At 39.6% G+C, this 22135-nt stretch overlaps 1 long non-coding RNA gene across 1 annotated transcript in view; it reads right to left on the bottom strand.

Moving 5' to 3' along the window:
• LOC105740765 overlaps window positions 1-6158 on the bottom strand; it is a 31760-nt gene extending 25602 nt beyond the window's left edge. Inside the window, exon 1 of the long non-coding RNA XR_001116845.2 lies at window positions 6023-6158. This is a non-coding gene — a long non-coding RNA (uncharacterized LOC105740765). The remainder of the gene's footprint in view (window positions 1-6022) is intronic.
• Window positions 6159-22135: the final 15977 nt, after the last annotated feature.

Below are 22135 nucleotides of genomic sequence, written 5' to 3'. Positions count from 1 at the left end.
GACTGAACATCCAGGAGGATGTTAACTACTTGTGTCCTGTCCCAAACAACCCGGAGTTCTCAGTCGGCTTGGTTCTGCTTGTGACCTCACATCAAGAATAGCAGAGCTCAGCAAAGTGATGTTCATCTCTGTGTGACACTATTGTTGTTTATTCCTTGGCTTAAGCAAAGCAAGCACTAGTGGAGAGTCTGAGCCTTCAATCCTCCTCCCTAAGTCCCCATTTATAATAGAAATAAAAGGCTGTAAAGTCAGCTGGGCTTGGTTCCAGGCTCATCTGTGGAGGAGGCAAGCTCATGTTCCTCGCCTTCCCCTTCGTTGTCCATTGTGTTGTGCCTCTGAAGCACACAATGCCATTACCCTTGCCATTATCTGTATACCTCAAGGAATTCCCCAATTTGATCATTTTGTGTGTGTGTGTGTGTGTGTGTGTGGTTTGAAAAAGATTTAGTAAAACATTTCCCAACAAGTGAAAGTTCTTGGCTGGGCGCGGTGGCTCATGTCTGTAATCCTGCACTTTGGGAGGCCTAGGTGGGCAGATCGCCTGAGGTCAGGAGTTCAAGACCAGCCTGACCAACATGGAGAAACCCCATCTCTACTAAAAATACAAAATCAGCTGGGTGTGGTCGTGCATGCCTGTAATCCCAGCTACTCGGGAGGCTGAGACAGGAGAATCACTTGAACCTGGGAGGCAGAGGTTGCGGTGAGCCAAGATTGCACCATTGCACTCCAGCCTGGGCAACAAGAGCAAAACTGCATCTAAAAAAAAAAAAAAAAAGGTGAAAGTTCTTGTATGGCATAGATATGAATTCCTTTCTCTGGTAATAATTAGGTTATTCCAGGAAGCACAATGTCATTCTTTAAATAAAAGATTTCCTGTTCAAAACTTTTCAAAGGAGCGGACCACCTTGGAGATTCTCCTTAGGTTTAGTATGTGTATAAATCATTTTATTAAGCCATTCTTCATTTTAAGGCTTTGCTATAAAGTTAAAAGTGTACTAAATAAAAATACACTATTTCATATTTAGTGAAGAGTAGAGGGAAGAAAAATGAATACTCAATCTTTATGTAAACTCCAAGGATAGTAGGGCTCAGAGGGCTTTTCTAGTTTTATGAGAATTTGTACTATTGATTTTTGTATATTCCTGTTTTTGAGATAAATGGATCTCTGGGGAAATTGTTGAGTTACAATGGCATTTCACTGTGATCCCTATCAAGCTCATATCAGCTCTCTAACCCAATGATGACCTGTCTTTTTGTTTACTGTCCTGTAAAATGTCAGCTAAAGTTTCCCAGAGGTCATGCACGTATCGTGAGGCAGAGTAGTTTTCCTTAGTGCAACAGTTGCTGGCTCTCTTCATTTTGGTATATGTGCTTTAATGCAAAGTATCTAAACCTGCAGTGTGATCTGTATATGTTATCCTATTAATTGTATTATTGATCATTTTGATTATCTTGCTTGAAGATGTATTCATACTTTTTGCTTTGATAGAAACAATTTTTTTCTGCTTATAAAAAGAATCTAAAAGACAGGATGAGAATGATGTCCCACCAAATAGAAAATATTAATGATATAAAAACTATTAAATGGAACCCCAAATAAATTATTTGGTTAAGAATTACAATAACTGAAATTAAAAATTTACTAGAGGTGTTAAATAGTAGATTTGAGCAGGTGGAAGAACTGATAGGCATGAATACAGATTCAGACTACATAGTATGAGGAATAACAACAAAAAAGAATGAAGAAAAGTGAACAGAGCCTAAGAAATACCACCACGTGGACCAACATGCATAATAGGAGTCCCAGAAAAGGAGTAATAGAGGAATAGAAGGAATAGTTGAAAAAGTAATGGCCAAAAATTTCCCAAATTTGATGAAATGCGTGAATCTATATATTCAAGAAGCTCAAAATACTCCAAGTAGGATAAACAAAGAGATCAACATGTAGACACATAATAAACTTTCAAAAAGATAAAGACTATGAGAGAATCTTGAAATCAGAGAGAGAAGCAAATCATCACATACAAATGATCTGTAATAAGAAAAACAATGGATTTCTCATCAGAAACAATGGAAGTCAGAAGGCAATGAGTTGACATATTCAAAGAAGTGCTGAAAGAAAAAAAAAACATGTCAATCAAGAATTATGTATCCAACAAAATTATTCTTTTAAAATGAAGGAGAAAGTAAGATATTTCCACATGAACAAAAAATAAGTTTATTGCTAATAGACAGACTCTACAAGAAACAAAAACAGAATTAAGTGATACATTAGGAAAAGTCTAACATAAATGGCAGTAATTGAGAAATAGAGGAACATGAAAAATTCAGAAAACAAATATTAAAATGGCAGACATAGATCCTACCTTATCAATAACTACATTAAATGTAAATAGATTATTCTCCAATTAAATTTTAGAGATTGGCAGAATGTATAGAAACTATGATATAATTATAACAGTATCCAAAAGAAAGATAGAGTGGCTATTCCAATATCAGAAAAAAAATGGACTAAGTAAAAAAAAAAAGGTCATTAGAGACAAAGAAGGACATTTTGTAACAATAAAATGGTGAATTATTCAGGAAGATATATCAATTGTAGACATGTATGCATCTAACAATAGAGTCTCAAAATACATGAAGCAAAAACTGATAGAATTAAAGGGAGAACTAATTCAACAATAATCATCAGAGACTTCAATATTCCACTTTTAATAGTGGATAAAACAATTAGTAGATCATCAAGGAAATAGGAAACTGAATAACACTATAAAACCCTAAAGAATTTCAAGCAGGGTCTCACATAGATATTTGTACACCCATGTTCATAGCAGCATCATTCACAATAGCTAAAACATGAAAGCAACCCAAGTGTCCATTGCCAGAAAAAATTGACAAGCAAAATGCAGTATATACATATAATGGGATATTATTCAGCTTAAAAGAAGTAAATTCTGATACATGATACAATGTGGATTAAACTTGAGGACATTATGCTAAGTGAAAAAAGCCAGATGAAAAGAGGGAGAGGGTCAGAAAAAAATAACTACTGAATACCAGGCTTAGTACCTGGGTGACAAAATAATCTGTATGACAAACCCTCATGACATGAGTTTACCTATATAACAAACCTGCACATGTACCCCTGAACCTAAAATAAATGTAAAAACAAAAAGAAATTGAAATTACCCTTTTCTATCAAAGTCTCTGTTCTTTATGTAAAATATTATATTTGGGTGGTATATATGTATCATAATTCTATTTTTCAAATAAGAATTAACAATAATATATACATATACACATATGTATGTATATACATATACACATATGTATACATATACACATATGTATACATATACATATACACATATGTATACATATACATGTATTACATATGTATGTGAGATGAGGGTTATATTAAAAAAGTCAATCAATCACAAAAGACAAATACTGTATGATTTCACTTATATGAAGTATTTAGAGTAGTCAAAATTATAGAAAGTAGAATGGTGGTTGCTGGGGGCTGGGAGAATGGGAGTTGATGTTTGATTGGTACATAGTTTCAGTTTTACAAGATGAAAGAGTTCTAGAGATTGATGGTAGTAATGGTTGCACAACTTTATAAATGTATTTAATACCACTAAATTGTACAATTAAAATTGTTAAGGTGGTAACTTTTATGTTGTATGTATTTTACTACAATTTTACAAATTGGAAAAAAGAAGAAATGGAAAATATGAACAGACCTATAACAAGAGATTGATTAGTGATTTTTTTAAAAGTTTAGTATGGATATAAGGGCTTCAGAGGCATAGAGGGGAACACCAAGAGACGCTGGGCCACCTCAAAGCATGTGGACAGGACAACAGTAAGGAAGTTGGCTTCACCCTAGCGGAAATAAGGTAAATTCTTTTACCCATTCCATAGCAAGGCATGGGGAAATAATAACCTGCCCACGTGCTCCATATCATCCTTCTTAGAACAAAGCCTGAGAAATAACCCCCAAGTCCCCTTAGCCAAAGCAGTGTCACTGAGAATGGGGTGATATAGTTTGAATGTTTGTCCTGTCCAAATCTTACACTGAAATGTGATTCCCAATGTTAAAGGTGGGGCCTGGTGGGAAGTGTTTGGATCATGGGGGTGGATCTCTCATGAATGGCTTGGTGCTGTCCTCATGAGGGTGAGTGAGTTCTCAGAGATCTGGTTGTTTAAACTGTGTAGCACCTCCCGACTCTCTCTTACTCCTGCTCTTGCCATAGGATATACCAGGTCCCCATTTGCCTTCTGCCATGAGTAAAAGCTTCCTGAGGCCTCACCAGAAGCAGAGCCTTTGCCATGCTTCCTGCACAGCTTGCGGAACTGTGAGCCAATTAAACCTCCTTCCTTAGAAATCACCCAGCCTCAGGTGTTCCTTTTTAGCAACACAAGAACAGCCTAACCCAAGGAGAAAGTGCCTGTACTTAACAATCTCCTGTTTGCTAGCCATCGACTTACTAATAATACTGATTACGCACAAAGGCCCACCAGCTGCTGAGCAAAATCAGTCATATTACATATAACAGACATACTGGTGAGCACATCACATCTGGCAGCCACATACGCATATATTTAATTATGTCCATGTGGTTTAAGAAAATTAAAAACTTTCCAGTTGTTACCTTTGGGGAGTGGACGGGGAAGATTAGTGAGAGTTCCAGGCATAAAACTATGCACCATACACTTTTATATATTTCATTACTGTGGATCTTTATATTGTGTGAAAATAGAAATGAAGATAACAAATAGGATAATTTACATATATTTTCTGTTAAATCTAGCAAGTTTATATCCATATGAACTGAGCAGTGCCAGTTCAAATTCATACTCCCTAAATAAACAAGGTCTTTCCATGAAACATTGATATGAAGTCTTTATTGAAAAAGAGATATGGACAAATTAAGGCAATTAGTCCCTTTATTAAGGTAAGTAGCAATGTTCTTTTCTTAAAAAAGAAAGATAGAGAGGAAAAGAGGGTGAGGGAGGGGTATAGGAGACGAAAAGGAGGTGATGGCTGGGGGAGGAAGAGGGAGGGAAGGTTAGGACATGGAGACCGGAGACCAGAGGATGAACAGGAGGATGAAGGTAGTCTAGAAGAAAGAGGGTTGGGTAGGAGATTGTGAAAGGAAATTTAGGGCACATGGAGGCAAAACAGAGTCTGAAATATTTAGTGAATTCCATGGAGATGTTTATTAGGCCCTAGCCAAAACATGTCAGACTGGGTGTGTATCCTAATAAAAAGCTTGATAAATTTGTGTATGTTTTAAGAAATGTGTTCAATTCTAGGCTTCCTTTGTCTTTAGATGCTCAAGATATTTCAGAGCTGTCCCTGAAGAAACACACAGTCTGCCCAACCATGGGTAACGACAGTCCTGTGCCACCCCCAAGCTACCATCTCTCACTACCAGCAAATTCCCTGTTCCCAATTCACCAAGAAACAGTCTTCAACCTAGGAGGAAAGGAGGAAGAGGAAAGAAGCGTGGGGCACAGGTGGAGGGAGAGAGCACATGTTCCCTCCTTCCTCTCCTTGGGATGCTGCTCCGTGGCCCCAGCACCGCTCCCGAAAGACCTCTCCTTTCCTGGGACAAAACAACCATCAGTTTCTGGGGTTGAATTCTTTCCTGGAAAGGCAGAAGACTGTCTATTCTTTGTCTAAGGAAAGCCTGAAAATATCTGTATGCTTCTGTCTATCACTTCAGGACTAAATGAAGACAGATGAGCAGAGAAAGGATGGCTCGTCCATGTCTTTTATGTAAAGGAAACCTTCAGGAAGTTGTTATGAATGTGTTTGAGGTGCTGGTGTGTTGCGGAGAACCAAAAGACCCTTCAATTTTGTAGTTGGCCAAGGAAGAGCAGAAACCTGGTTCTGAGGCATTTAAAAACAGACAATGGAAAAACGCAACTGGGGTGAGCTCCTGGGACTCCCTGCAGTGGTAAATTGGAGAAAGATGAGACAAGGATGCACTCCAGCAAGGGAGAGACTTACCTTTGTGTCACCATGAGCCCAACTCCTGATGCTGGGGCCCAGGCTGCCAGTTACGGACGTCACCATTACTGGACCACAGAGGAAGCCCTACCATCCCCAGGAGAAGTCCATTTCACACTGGAGCATTTGTGCTCCTAGTACCCTAGTTGCACGGAACTCAGAATGCAGGGACTTTTAGGTATATTATGACTTAAAACAGAAGGTTCTAGAACGCATAAGCACAGGTGACCCATGGGAGAAGTAGACATCTGGGGCTGTTCTGGAAACCAACCACAGTGAGCACCATTTTAAGGAAAAATGTTCTAAGTTACAGATGACTTGACGGATCTTACTTTGCAGAAGTCCTTAAACAATGTTTTCTACCTAATATCCTCATGCCGTTTTTGGCAACTCACTGGAACAGTTTTCAGAGGAAAAGCCTCTCCAGTGATGATCTAACTTAACCCAAGCAGCTTGGTTTTCTGTCACTGTAGCATAATGTCAAAATTCCTTTTCTCTATTTATTATTCATCACGTAACACCCTAAATCCTCAAGAAAACTATTTGGAAATAATATGGTACATCACTTTCAGCGTGTGCTCTATAAATGTGTTATTATTTTGAAAAGTGAACGGATGTCTAAATCCCAAGAACAAGCACAGAAAGGCAGAACAGGGCTAGCAGCTTGTCTTCCCAGAATGAATATTGTGCCAACCACTGTGAAAACCTGGAACTCCAATAGTCATTCCACACACGAAAAAAATCTGATGCTTAGCATACATATTTTTGGAACATCTAATAAGTTAATACTTTACATTAGTGGTTTTTTTTACATTTATAGTAAATCTGACACATAAAGACCTCCATCCTCAGCCACCCAAACTCTGTTTGAATGGCACCTGGTGGCTTGTCTGATGAGCTGCAGCCACACTGCCACCAGCTTGCCCAGCCTCAGGCTTCTCCTTCAGGGCTTGGATAGGTAAGTAAATGATTCCACTGACGTAGTGACTCCCAGCTTCTGGAAACCAGGAAATAAATATGATTCCTAAGACAGCTGAGAAATTAAGGCTTGAATTTGTCATAGATCTGCTTTCTTTTCCTCTTCTCGCTAGCTTGTGACCAGCTGTTGGATCGGAGTTGGGTAAACTCGCGTCTTGCACACAGGCTTCCAGCTTCTGCTTGGTATTTATGGGGAGACACGTCTCCAGCTTTGCTGAGTGTGAGCTCCTACAGGATCCTGGGGCAAAGGGAAGACAAGAAGCCTGAGTGAAGCCCAGGCAGGCCTTTTGAGGGGCTTGTCTTTCTTGACAAGTGGAGGGAGGCCACAGAAACTTTCTAAGCCATCACTGTCATGGTCTCCTCTGTGCAAGCCACTCTGGCAGCTCTGAAAGGATGGTGTTGAGGAATGCAAAGACAGGGTTGGGGAGATCTGTAGGCTGGTGATTTTATCAAACTTGCAAGAGATGACCCTGGTCTAAGGTGGCTGTTGTAGGAATAAAGAGGTGGAAAAGGATCCAGGAACAATTGAGGAGATGCAACCCACAGGGCTGGGCACTGGATGTGAATGGGAGGAGGAGGGAGAGCTGGGCTGACTGTCAGGGAGGATCCTTGGGCATGTGGGGTGAGACCAGCTGAGTCAGAGAAGAGGTGACAGGGCAGGGCCTCAGGACTAGAGCTCTCCTGCTGACACAGCATAGCAGAGGACGCTGACGGGATGAACTCAGGCAGCCAGGCAGGAAGTGTGCTGGGCCCCGGAGCCTCCCTTTGCCATTGCCTCTGAGTGACCTCCCTGGAGGAAAAAGTCACTTGCTTATACAAGGCTGCAACGATTTGAGAGCATAATAAATACCAAACAGTAAAATTCCATGGTGCTACTTGCTCTCTTCCCTAGAGAAAGGAAAAGCATGGAAAAATAATGTTGGATGTGCTATCACCTAAGCAGATCAGCAACATGGCTCAAAGGCGAGCACCACTGTGCATAATGCACACTTCAATTAAATGCAAAGTTATCGTGTGCTCTCCTTTCAGAACTTTTAAATGTAAAATATAAGACACATAAGGAGTAACTCGAGAAAGAATTTCCAGCTTTTGTTAGACCTCACAGAGAGGCCTGTCCATTGTGCAAATAATCTTGCATTTGGGTGCCTATTTGCCCAGGTCTTATATTAAAAAAGATATTTACTATGGTCTGAATGTTTGTGATCACAGTCCCCCAAATTCATATGTTGAAACCTAATCCCTAATGTGGTGGTATTAAGAGGTGGGGCCCTCGGGAGGTGATTAAGTCATAACACTCCACCCTCATGGATGGGATTAATGCCTTCCTAAAAGAGGCCTAGGGGAGCTTATTTGCCTCTTCCATCAGGTGAGGACACAGGTAGAAGGTGTCAACTATGAGGAATAGGCCTTCTTCACCAGACACCACATCTGCTATTTCCTTGATCTTGGACTTCTTAGCCTCCAGAACTGTGAGCAATAATGTTATTTGTAAATTATGCAGTCTAAAGTATTTTGCAGCCAAAACAGACTAAGAAAGAATATCGTGAGGATTCAAACAAAGGGAAGGATGGTCAAAGCCACATGCAATACCAAAAGCCTGAAAGGACAAAGGTACCTGATCTTAGCTATAATGTTAATCTGGGCATCCTTCCCCTAGGGATGATCCAATTCATGATCCACTAGGCAGAAGGCAAACACTGATTGACAGGTGTCAATCACTTAATTCCTTCTCGCTCTCAATGTCATTGCAAATCCTCATGCACAGAGGTCACATTTTATTCCTTTACCTCCAAAGGAATAGACACACACTAAATACCTTTAGATTGCATCATTTCCATTTAATGCTGGTCCTGATATTAAGGAATGTAAGAAGAGAGTAGGAGAAGGAGGTGAAATAAGCTTCCTACTTTTACAGCAGGTAACATGTTTCTTGGTACATGGATTAAAATCAGGATTTTTTAAAATAATAAAATAGATTTCCTGTAAAGTCTTTATGTAAAATAGTCTATGCAGAGACCTTTAATAAATTGATAATGTATGGACAATATTTCAGCAATTTTTCTTGATTTGAATTTTCTGCATTAATTTCTTACAATAAACATGTTATGTTTTACACAAATTATTTCAGTAGGAGAAATAGTAAATCATTTAGTCAGTCAAAACTTGATGAAGCCTAAATGTTTTCATGACTACGAATGTGTCCGAGAAGAACACATCCTGCAGTGTTACCCACCTTATAACACAAAAGCCCACATAACCAGGATATGATTTGAATTTTTAAATATTTATTTTGAAATTTTAAGTTATAAACAGTTGATACCCAAATATTTCCTAATTTAACTGGCATAAGTATTTTTATTTTTATCTACAATCTTACATCAGAACTATCAGATTTGTTTTTATGTGTTTTTCATGCTTAACAGCCAAGACATCCCTGCTGCAAAGCCTGATTTTTGGCTAGAAAATCTTTTTCCCATACTAGAAACACAGTATATTTTCTCAATAATTATTTCCTGATCATCTACTTTGTGCCGGGAACTGGAATTGGACATAGACTCCACACCAACATATTTTCAGTCTTCTGGGAAGATGGCATCTGACCAGGCAAGAACTACCCGGACTGACGGTTTCTGCTGGAGGGAGAACTAGAGGTGGTTTGGGGCACACAGAGGGGAAGCCCTCATCTGGTCTTTGGAGCAAGGTGGTGGGGAGAAACAGGCAGAGGCAGGCATGTTCACATGGGTCAGGGTAAAGAGCACATCCCTGGGGAACTTTTTTATACACAGGTACAGTCACCATGGGGAGTGACGGCTGGGACGTGGGTAACCACGGAGTCGCCAGCCAAGTCGGGAAGGGTGTTTGGATTTCTCAGGAAGACATCGCGGGCCACCCAGAGAAGGGCAGGACACAGGGCACGAGGACATGAAGAAGGAGGCTCATGGCCACCCAGCGCAGGGCCTGGCTGAGACCGGTGAGGGCAGATGGGAGCCTCAGCAGGTACAGGGTCAGGAGTTACAAAGATAGTGGTCAGGTTCCTAGAGCTCAGGCATTCAGCTGGGGCATGGTGGGGAAGTCCACTGGGGCAGCTGGAGGCACAAGAGAGAAAGGCTGGATGTCCCTGAGGCCAGCATCTGAACGAGAGCAGAGCTCGTGGAGAGCAGAGCAAAGTTAAATGAAAGCCTATCAAGGTAGGAGCGAAAGGTATTAGGCAAGAGAATACAACATAAGAAGTAAAAGTGATAAGTTAACTGATTTGTACACTAACTCACCCTAAGGATAGGAACTGTGCAGTGTTGATCCACGCCTAGAGGTGGAAGTTATCTAAGCCAGCAGTCCCCAACTTTTTGGGCACCAGGAACTGGTTTCATGAAAGACATTTTTCCACTGACCAGGTGCAGGGGCTTGTGGGGGGATGGCTTCGGGACGATTCAAGTGCAGTACCTTTATTGTGTACTTTATTTCTATTATTACTACATTGCAATATATAATGAAATAATTATACAACTTCCCTTAATGTGGAATCAATGGGAGCCCTGAGCTTGTTTTCCTGCAAGTAGACGGTCCCATCTAGGGGTGAGAGGAGACAGTGACAGATCATCAGGGATTAGATTTTAATAAAGAGTGCACAACCTAGATCCCTCATATGCGCTGTTCACAATAGGATTCACACTTCTATGAGAACCTGATGCCACCACTGATCTGACAGGAGGCGGAGTTCTGGCGGTAAGGCAAACGATAGGGAGCAGCTGTAAATACAGATGAAGCTTCACTCACTTGCCCACTGCTCACCTCCTGCTGTGCAGCCTGTCTCTTAACAGGCCACAGACCACTCCATGGCCCAAGGATTGGGGATCCATGATCTAACCCAATAACACTCACATGCTGCAGCCCTGGCCACAGGGAAGGTGACAGGACTTAGGGCTAGAGGAATAACTTCAGCAGAGGAAGAGGCTCCTCAGCTAGGTTGAAAACATGCAGGGATTTCTGGCAGGCCTGAACCTGGAGGTGCAGGATGATGCTGCAGAGAGGGAGACGCTTGTCTCATCATGCAGGGAGTGAACGCTAGTGACTGGTTGAGGCAGTTTGAGCAGGACTTTTTACCTGGTGGAAGGCAAAGGAATCCAGTGTCTTCAGACCCCTCAGGCAGGAGGGGGTCCGAGGGAACATACATCAACCACAGCCCACTTTCCACCATGGCCTGCAAGAGGAGAGGCCACATGGACCTCTTGCTCTTGGCAGAACCTTCTCTCTACTTCCTTGATCATGAAAGTTTTGTTGCAAAGTCAACAAGACTAAAGCATGTGCTTGTGACTTGGTTGTTCCACATTCTAAAACAAGATTCTCAACTTTTTGACATGGAATCAAGTTTATTGACAAAACAAATTACACAGACCTCCTTTTGAAGAGTCATGGTTCTTCGTGGTTTCCTATTGTTGTATAACATACTACCACAAACTTAGCTGCTTAAAACAACCCACACTTATCTCATAGGTTCTGCGGGTCAGGAATCTGGGCATGGCTTAGCAGAGTCCTCTGCTTAAGGTTTGACCAGGCTGCAATCAAGGTGCTGGCTGGGGCTGTGATCCCATTTGAGCTCGAGATTCTTTTCCAGGCTCACTGGTTGTTGGCGGAATTCAGTTCCTGGCAGTTATAGAATGGAGGCCTCCAACTCCTAGAGGCTGCATGGCGGTTGCTGCAACGTAGTCCTCTACACTCATGGTAGTTTGCTTCTTCAAGATGAGCAGAAGATAATCTCAGCATTTTGAGTCTCCAGTCCTTAGATGCCATTTTAAAGGGCTCACCTGATTAGGTCAGGCCCACCCAAGATAATCTCCCTTTTGATTAACTTGAAGTACATTGATTATGGACTCACTTTATGCCCCAAATCCCTTCTCCTTTGCCATATAACATAACCTACTCACAGGTATGACATCTCATATTCACAGGCCCCTCATGGAAAAGAAGGAATGGGAGGAGGGATATGTATGAGTGTGACTCATTGAGAGGCATCTTTGAATTCTGCCAACCACATTTGGGCTTTACCACTTTGTATACCCAGTTTGAAGGAAAAATAAGAGAGGGCACATATGGCTGGAATAGCAAAGAAAAAACAAGAAATAAAAGCAGCTTCTTAAAAGAGGGGTGTGGTGCCTGGGGTGAGGTGCTGGAAGGGCTAGGATGAAGAAAATAGGAAACCACATGTGAAGCTTCATTTCTCTGTGCATGTCCATAGAGCCTTGGCCGATATTCTCAGATCCCATCTAATTCCTGCCCCACTCTGTCTGCCATGTGTGAAGTATGAAAGTGCTGGGAGAGACACAGACTTATACATTTTACAGTTATGTGCTTTTTATATTTTTATATTTATCTACATAATAACTTTCTGTTTCAGGTAGTCAACTATGAAAAAGTAAAAACCACATTTTCTGAAGCTTTTTGATATAATTACCATGGAAGGCAAACCCTTTATTCTCTAGAAAACCTACTAATTGACTCCAATTTATTCATTCTATTTATTTACTCACTGTGGTAGCCAGCTTCCAAAATGGCTCCCAGTGATCCTTACTTCCTGGCATGTGTGCCCTCATATGGTTGCCTCTCAGCTGAATAGAGATGACCACAATAGGATATGGTGGAAATGATGGTTGATGAATTCCAAGGTAAAGTGATAAAACACAAGAGGCTTCTGTCTTGCTGTCTCTAGGATGGCTCACTTGAGGGGAAGCAGGCGGCCATGTTGTGACGCCACTCAAGCAGCCCATGCAGAGGTCAACACTGGGAGGGACTGAGCCCTCCTGACAGTAACCAGCACCATGTGAGCAAGTCCTCTTGGAAGCATATCCTTTGGCCTTGGCCAAGCATTCAGATGACCAAAGCCCTGGCCAACATCCTGACTGAAGCTTATGAAAGACTCCAAACCAGAACAACTCAATTCAGCAGCTTCTGAATTTCTCATCCACAGAAACTGAGATAATAATTTAATGTAGGCAACTAAATTTTAGAGTAATTTGTTAGGCAGCAATAAATAAACATATACTGACCTTCTATTGTTTGCCAGGCCTGGGTCTAGAGAGAGAAAGAACAGAGATGGCAACTTCCCTGCTGGTATAGCATCTCTGAAGTGGAGTGTCTTTGGGTGAGCTACGAAGGCTTTGGTGGAAATGTCAGCTGGAGCAGTGACAGAAGAGTCTAGATGTTCTGAGTATATAGGGCTGCTGGGGTAAGACGGTGGCATCAACCCAGCTCAGACCAACCCCTCCCCCCACCCACTAAATCTAATACAATTTTATTTTTTTAAAAAAGTCCACTCTGTTCAAACGTTAGAGCAGGAGGTGTTCAGAGGCAAACAGACATTTCTAGAAATTATGTGTCTCATACTCCATGAGGCTAACACGTCACCTCTCTCATCAAAGCGGCCTAGGGAAAGCATGTGAAAGGTCAAATTCTAAAAATCTCTAATCCTTCCCCAAATCTGAAGGGAAAACAACTGAGGGAGGGAATACACTTACTAAAACAAAATACATGAATGTCCCTCTAATGGTGACTCCTCCCTAACAACTACTTACCAGCAAAGCAAACCAAAGCTGGACGGTAGTTAAAGCAGTAAAAACAGATTTTCTTCAGGACTGCAATAGGGGAAGAGAGATGGCACTATAGAACTGGGCTCAATTCTGAACACAGTGAGGATAAGTGGGAATAAGCCAGGAGCAGGGTAGAGGTCAGTGGATGGGAAATTACTAAGAAGACATCAGAGGAAAGGGGCCTCTTTTTTAAACAGATTCAACAGGATTCTTGCTGAAGGCAGGCCAGGATAATCACATATTCCTTGGGGGATGCTGGAGGATGAGGAATTTGATTGGATATTGAGAGTGATCAGGTATGAGGGGTGGGGAATATCTCTCTAAACTGACTTAGCCAAGATTCTCACTAAAACTCAGCAATGCAGGCCCAAGAAGGACGAAAGCCAAGGTTGAGGCCTAAGGGCTTAGATGAGCCTCACTAAAGTGTAGTCAAGGAGAGTCTTTGGCATTACTCAGAAAAGGAAAGAATAAGTGCCCAGATTTCATCAGTTTCTTTTTTCATATTTTGAGAAAAAGGGAAAGAAAATTTGAGGATGGAACTAACAAGAAGAAATAATTAAAGCACCACAACAGCTGGCAGTGGGATTGTGGATCAAGCTTGAGTGTGGATCAAGCTTGGTTTATATAAAATCAATTTTGAGAATGCCTCTCCCTGCTGGAGATTTAATCATATTTGGGAAAGGTTTCCCCAAATCCCAAATTTCCACTTTTTCTCTTCTCTGTTTGATGGGGATGCAGGGAGGAAGTTTCTGCTGAGGAGAGGCAAGATAAAGAGGAGAAAGGGGAGGTTGAGGGTGGAGAGGAAAAAAATTGCTGGTATTGTTTGGATCAGTAGTAAAATTTCTGAGGCTCTCACTACATTGGGAAGGATTAATTTAAAAACTGAGCCATTTATCACCACCCATCAAATCAGGGGCCTGGGAACTGACACTCATAAAAATTAAAATAAATAAATATTGAATTAATGTCTGCTAAACTTTTTTTAATCAAGGTAATGAATGAACTAATACGTCACTACTTCTGAATAATTTCCTTGGTTTCAATTTCATTTAGTTCTGCTCTGATCCTTGTTATTTTGTTTCTTCTGCTAACTTTGGGATTGCTTTGTTCTTGCTTTTTTAGTTCCTTGAGATGTGATACTAGGTTGTTAATTCGTGATTTTTTTTTTTTTTAGAGACAGGGTCTTGCTCTGTTGCCCAGGCTGATCTGAAACTCCTGGGCTCAAGCAATCCTCCTGCCTTGGCCTCCCAAAGTGCTGGGATTACAGAGTGAACTATTTTTTTGAAGTAGGCATTTAATGCTATAAATTTTCCTCTTAGCACTGCTTTTGCTGTATTCCAGAGGTTTTACTATGTTGTGTCTCCATTTTCATTTGTTTCAAAACATTTTAAAATTTCCATCTTAATTTAATTATTAATTCAAAGATCATTTAGAAATGTGTTGTTTACTTTTCAGGCATTTGCGTAGTTTCACAAGTTCCTCTTGGTATTGATTTCCAGTTTTATTCTGCTATGTTCTGAGAAGATACTTGATATGATTTCAATTTTTCAAACTATACTTTAAATTCTGGGATACATGTGCAGAACATGCAGGTTTGCTACATAGGCATACATGTGCCATGGTGGTTTGCTGCACCCATCAACACGTCATCTACATTAGGTATTTCTTTTTAAAAAATTTATTGAGACGTGTTTGATGAACTAACATATGGTCTATCTTGCAGCATGTACCATGTGCTGATGAGAAGAATTTATGTTCCGCAATTGTTAGGTAGAAGGTTCTGTAAATGTTTATTAGGTCCATCTAAAGTCCAACTTAAGTCCAGTGTTTCTTTGTTAATTTTCTGTTTTGATAATCTGTCTAGTGTTGTGAGTGGGGTAATGAAGTCCCCTCCCCACAGCTTATGATTTATTGCTGTCTATCTCTTTCTTTAGGTCTAGTAATATTTGTTTTATGATTCTGGGTGTGCCAGTGTTAGATGCATATATATTTAGAATTGTCATCCACTTGTTGAAGTGATCCTTTTATCATTATATAAGACCTTCTTTGTCTTTTTTTATTCTGTTTTTTATTTAAAGTCCATTTCATCTGACACAAGTATAGCTACTCCTGCTCACCTCTGATTTCCGTTTGCTTGGAATATTTTTTCCATCTCTTTACCTTTAGTTTATAAGTATCTTTATCAGTAAGGATAATTTCTTGTAAGCAGCATATAGTTGGTGCAGGCTCTTCTTATCCATTTTACACATCTATATCTTTTAAGTGGAGCACTTGGCCCATTTACATTCAACATTAATATTGATATGTGAGGTTTCATTCCTGATGTAATGTTAATTGTTATCTAGTATTTTTTGTGGGTTTTTTTTTCTTAATCTGCTTGTCTTTGTGGTCTGGCGGAGTTCTGTCATGTTGCCATTTGATTTCTTTCTCTTCCTCCTTTGTATAATTGTTTTATAAGACCTGTGAGTTTTATACTTTCATGTGTTTTTATAATGGCAAATATTGACTTTTATTTTTGTGTTTCCTTAAAAATATTAATCAAATAGATAAACCACTAGCTAGACCAACAAAGAAAAGGAGGAAGAACATTCCATGCTCATGGGTTGGAAGAATCAATATTGTGAAAATGGCCATACTGCCCAAGGTAATTTATAGATTCAATGCCATCCCCATCAAGCTACCAATGACTTTCTTCACAGAATTGGAAAAAACTACTTTAAAGTTCATATGGAACCAAAAAAGAGCCCACATCGCCAAGTCAATCCTAAGCCAAGGAACAAAGCTGGAGGCATCACGCGACCTGACTTCAAACTATACTACAAGGCTACAGTAACCAAAACAGCATGGTACTGGTACCAAACCAGAGATATAGATCAATGGAACAGAACAGAGCCCTCAGAAATAACGCCGCATATCTACAACTATCTGATCTTTGACAAACCTGACAAAAACAAGCAATGGGGAAAGGATTCCCTATTTAATAAATGGTGCTGGGAAAACTGGCTAGCCGTATGTAGAAAGCTGAAACTGGATCCCTTCCTTACATCTTATACAAAAATTAATTCAAGATGGATTAAAGACTAAATGTTAGACCTAAAACCATAAAAACCCTAGAAGAAAACCTAGGCATTACCATTCAGGACATATGCGTGGGCAAGAGCTTCATGTCTAAAACACCAAAAGCAATGGCAACAAAAGCCAAAATTGACAAATGGGATCTAATTAAACTAAAGAGCTTCTGCACAGCAAAAGAAACTATCATCAGAGTGAACAGGCCACCTACAAAACAGGAGAAAATTTTCGCAACCTACTCATCTGACAAAGGGCTAATATCCAGAATCTACAATGAACTCAAACAAATTTACAAGAAAAAAACAAACAACCCCATCAAAAAATGGGCAAAGGACATGAACAGACACTTCTCAAAAGAAGACATTTATGCAGCCAAAAAACACATGAAAAAATGCTCATCATCACTGGCCATCAGAGAAATGCAAATCAAAACCACAATGAGATACCATCTCACACCAGTTGGAATGGCAATCATTCAAAAGTCAGGAAACAACAGGTGCTGGAGAGGATGTGGAGAAATAGGAACACTTTTACACTGTTGGTGGGACTGTAAACTAGTTCAACCATTGTGGAAGTCAGTGTGGCGATTCCTCAAGGATCTAGAACTAGAAATACCATTTGACCCAGCCATCCCATTACTGGGTATATACCCAAAGGACTATAAATCATGCTGCTATAAAGACACACGCACACGTATGTTTATTACAGCACTATTCACAATAGCAAAGACTTGGAACTAACCCAAATGTCCATCAGTGATAGACTGGATTAAGAAAATGTGGCACATATACACCATGGAATACTATGCAGCCATAAAACATGATGAGTTCATGTCCTTTGTAGGGACATGGATGAAACCGGAAATCATCATTCTCAGTAAACTATTGCAAGGAAAAAAACCAAACACCGCATGTTCTCACTCATAGGTGGGAATTAAACAATGAGAACACATGGACACAGGAAGGGGAACATCACATTCCGGGGACTGTTGTGGGGTGGAGGGAGGGGGGAGGGAGAGCATTAGGAGATATATCTAATGCTAAATGATGAGTTAATGGGTGCAGCACACCAACATGGCACATGGATACATATGTAACAAACCTGCACATTGTGCACATGTACCCTAAAACTTAAAGTATAATAATAATAAAATAAAATAAAAAAAAGAAATGGACAAAAAAAAGAAAAGGAGAGAGAAGATCCAAATAAACATAATCAGAAATGAAAAGGAAGATGTTACAATTGATATCACAGAAAAACAAAGAATCATCAGAGACTACTATGAACAACTCTACACTCACAAGCTAGAAAACCTAGAGGAAATGGAAAACTTCTGAAAGCATAAAATCTTGAACCAAGAAGAAATAGAAATTCTGAGAAGACCAATAATGAGTAGTAAAATTGACTTGGTAATTAAAAATCTCCCCAAAACAAAACAAAAGCCCAGGACCAGAGGGATTCACAGCAGAATTCTACCAAACCTACAAAAAAGAACTGGTACCAATCATCCAGAAACTGTTCCGAAAAAATCTAGGAGGAGGAAATCCTCCTTAACTCATTCTGCAAAGCTGCTATCACCTTGATACCAAAGCCAGATATGGATACAATAATAAAAGAAAACTACAGACCAATATCCCCCATAAACGTAGATTCAAAACTCCTCAACAAAATACTAGCAAACTAAATCCAACAGCACATCAAAAAGATAATATACCATGATGAAGTGAATTTTATTCCAGGAAGCAATGGTGATTCAAGATACACAAATCAACAAATGTGATTTATCACATAAATAGAAGTAAAAGCAAAAACCATACAATCATCTCAATAGATGCAGAAAAAGCATTTAACAAAATTCAGCATCCCATCAAGAAAAAAACCCTCAACAAATTAGGTATGTTCTAGGCATAGAAGGAACATGCCTCAAAATAATAAAGGCCATATATGACAATCCCACAGCCAACATCATACTGAATGGGAAAGGTCTAAAGCAATCCCCCAAGCATGGGAACAAGACAAGGATGCCCACTTTCATCACTCCTATTCAACACAGTACTGAAAGTCCTAGCCAGAGCAATCAGACAAGAGAAAAAAATAAAAGGCATCCAAACTGGAAAAGAGGTCAAATTATCTCTGTTCACTGATGATATAATTTTATACCTATAAAACCCTAAAAATTCCCCCCAAAATCCTCTTAGATTTTATGAATGTAGTCAGCGAATTTTCAGGATACAAAATCAAATACAAAAATCAGTAGTATTTCTACACACCACTAACAAGTTGAGAATCAAATCAAGAAGCCAATCCCATTTACAAAAGCTACAAATAAAAGATATCTAGGAACATATTTAACCAAGGAGATGAAAGATCTCTACAAGGAAAATTATAAATACTGATGAAAGAAATTGTAGATGACACAAACAAATGGAAAAACATCCTATACTCATGGATCAGAAGAATTAATATTGTTAAAATGACCATACTACCCAAAGAAATCTATAGATTAAATGCAATCCCTATCAAAATGCCAATGTCATTTTTCACAAACATAGAAAAACAATTTAAAAATTCATATAGAACCAAAAATGAGCCTGAATTCAAAGCAAACCTAAGCAAAAAGACCAAAGCTAGAGGCATCACATTATCTGGGTTATAATACAAGGCTACACTAACCAAAACAGCATGGTCTGGTATAAAAATAGATATACAGATCAATGGAATAGAATAGGAGCCCAGAAATAAAGCCACATATCTAAAGCCAGCTGATCTTTGACAAAGTTGACAAAAACATACACTGGGGGGAAAGACACCCTTTTCAATAAATGGGGCTGGGAAAACTGGATTGTCACATGCAGAAGAATGAAACTGGACTCCCTAATACCCACCATATACAAAAATAAATTCAAGCCTATAGTCCCAGCTAATCAGGAGTCTGAGGCAGGAAGTTGAGACGGCAGTGAGCCATGATCCTGCCACTGTACTCCAGCTTGAGTGACAGAGCAAGACCCTGCCTCAAAAATAAAAAAATAAAACTCAAGGTGGACGAAAGACTTAAATATAAGAGCAGAAACTAAAAAAATTATAAGAATTCCTAGGGAAAACTTTTCTGGTCAAGGCAAAGAATTCCTGACTAAGACATCAAAAGCACAGGAAACAAAAACAAAAATTGACAAATGAAACTTAATTAAACTAAGAAGTTTTTGCACAGCAAAAGAAATAATCAAGAGTGAACAAACAACCTGCAGAACAAGAGAAAATATTTGCACACTATACATCCAATAGGAGAGTAATATCCAGAATTTACAAGAGGTTCAAACAACTCAACAAAAACCTCACAACTCTATTAAAAAGTGGGCAAAGATTTTGCCACATTTTCTTAATCCAGTCTATCATTGTTGGACATTTGGGTTGGTTCCAAGTCTTTGCTATTGCTTTGGAATACTATGCAGCCATAAAAAATGATGAGTTCATGTCCTTTGTAGGGACATGGATGAAGCTGGAAACCATCATTCTCAGCCAACTATCACAAGGACAAAAAAACAAACACCACATGTTCTCACTCATAGGTGGGAACTGAACAATGAAAACACATGGACACAGGAAGGGGAATATCACACACTGGGGCCTGTTGTGGGGTCGGGGGAGGGGGGAGGGATAGCATTAGGAGATATACCTAATGTTAAATGATGAGTTAATGGGTGCAGCACACCAACATGGCACATGTATACATACGTAACTAACCTGCACATTGTGCACATGTACCCTAAAACTTAAAGTATAATTTAAAAAAGTGTCAACTATGACAATATCATACACTAATTTGACTGCCCTAAAAATCCCCTGTAATCCACATATTCTTCCACTTCTTCTTCCCCCCGAACCCCTGTTAATCACTGATCTTTTAATTGTCCCTATAGTTTTGACTTTTCCAAAATGTCCTATAGTTGTAATTATACAGTATGTAACCATTTCAGATAGGCTTCTTTGATTTAGCAATATATATTTAAGGTTCCCCCATATCTTAAAAAAAAAAGCAGTGTTATTGAGGTAGAATTGGCATAAAATAAAATACACGTGTCGAATATTTAAAAAAAAAGTGGGCAAAGAATATGAATAGACATTTTTTCATAAGAAGACATCCAAATAGCCAAAAAGTATATGGACAAATGCTCAAGATCACTGATCATCAAATTAAAACTACAATAAGATATCACCTTACAGCAGTTAGAATGGCTACTGGTTAAAGTCAAACCATAACCAATGTTGGGAAGGAAGCAGAGAAAAAGGGACGCTTACACATTGTTGGTGGGAACATGAATTAGTACAACCTCTATGGAAAATAGTATGGAGAGTTCTCAAATAACTAAAATAGAGCTATCACTTGATCCTGCGGTCACACTACCGGGTATCTACCCAAAAGAAAATAAATCATTGTATCAAAAAGACACCAGAACTCATATGCTTATCATAGCACTATTCACAATTGCAAAGATATGGAATCAATCTAAGTGTTCTTCAATGGATAACTGGATAAGGAAAATGTGAGATAAACACACACACACACACACACACACACACACAGTGGAATAGTCTTCAGCCATAAAAAAGGAATGAAATCATGTTTTTTTCAACAACATGGATGGAACGGGAGGCCATTATCTTAAGTGAAACAATTCAGACACAGAAAGTCAAATACCTCATGTTCTCACTTCTAAGTGGACACGAAATAATGTGTACATGTGGACATAGAGAGTGGAATAATAGACACTGGAGACTTAGAAGGGTGGGAGGATGGGAGAGGAATGAGGGATGAGAACTTACTTAGTGGGTATAATGTACATATCTGGGTGATGGTTACACTAAAAATCCAGACTTCATTGCTACGTGATATAACCATGTAACAAGACTGCACTTGTATCCCTTAAATTTACACACAAAAAATAATAATTTCCTTAAGCAAGGCCCAGAAAGACAAATACTGCATGATTTCACTTATATGTAGAATCTTAAAAAGTTGAACTTGCAGGGCATGGTGCCACACACCTGTAATCCCAGCTACTCGGGAGGCTGAGACAGGAGAATTGCTTGAACCCAGGTCGCAGAGGTTGCAGTGAGCTGAGATTGCACCATTGCATTCCAGCCTCGGCAACAAGAGCAAAACTCCATCTCAAAAAAAAAAAAAAAAGTTGAACTCACAGAAGAATAAAGTAAAATGGTGGTTACCAGGGTGTGAGGTTGCAGAGGTGGATGGGGAAAAGGGAGACTTTGGTCCAAGATTACAGAGTTTCAGGTAGATAAGAGGAATAGGTTCTGGTGATTAATTGCACAGATGGCAGCTATAGTTAATAGTCATATATTGTATATTTCAAAATTGCTAGAGGAGTGGACTTTAGATGTTCCTACCACAACAAAATTACAGGTACTTGAGGCCGGGTGCGATGGCTCACACCTGTAATCCCAGCACTTTGGGAGGCCTAGGTGG

This window comes from Nomascus leucogenys, chromosome 13, assembly GCF_006542625.1.
Source record: "Nomascus leucogenys isolate Asia chromosome 13, Asia_NLE_v1, whole genome shotgun sequence".
Taxonomy (NCBI): Eukaryota; Metazoa; Chordata; class Mammalia; order Primates; family Hylobatidae; genus Nomascus; species Nomascus leucogenys.
The sequence above is the reverse complement of the archived record's forward strand: the minus strand, read 5'-3'. Positions and strand labels throughout refer to the sequence as shown.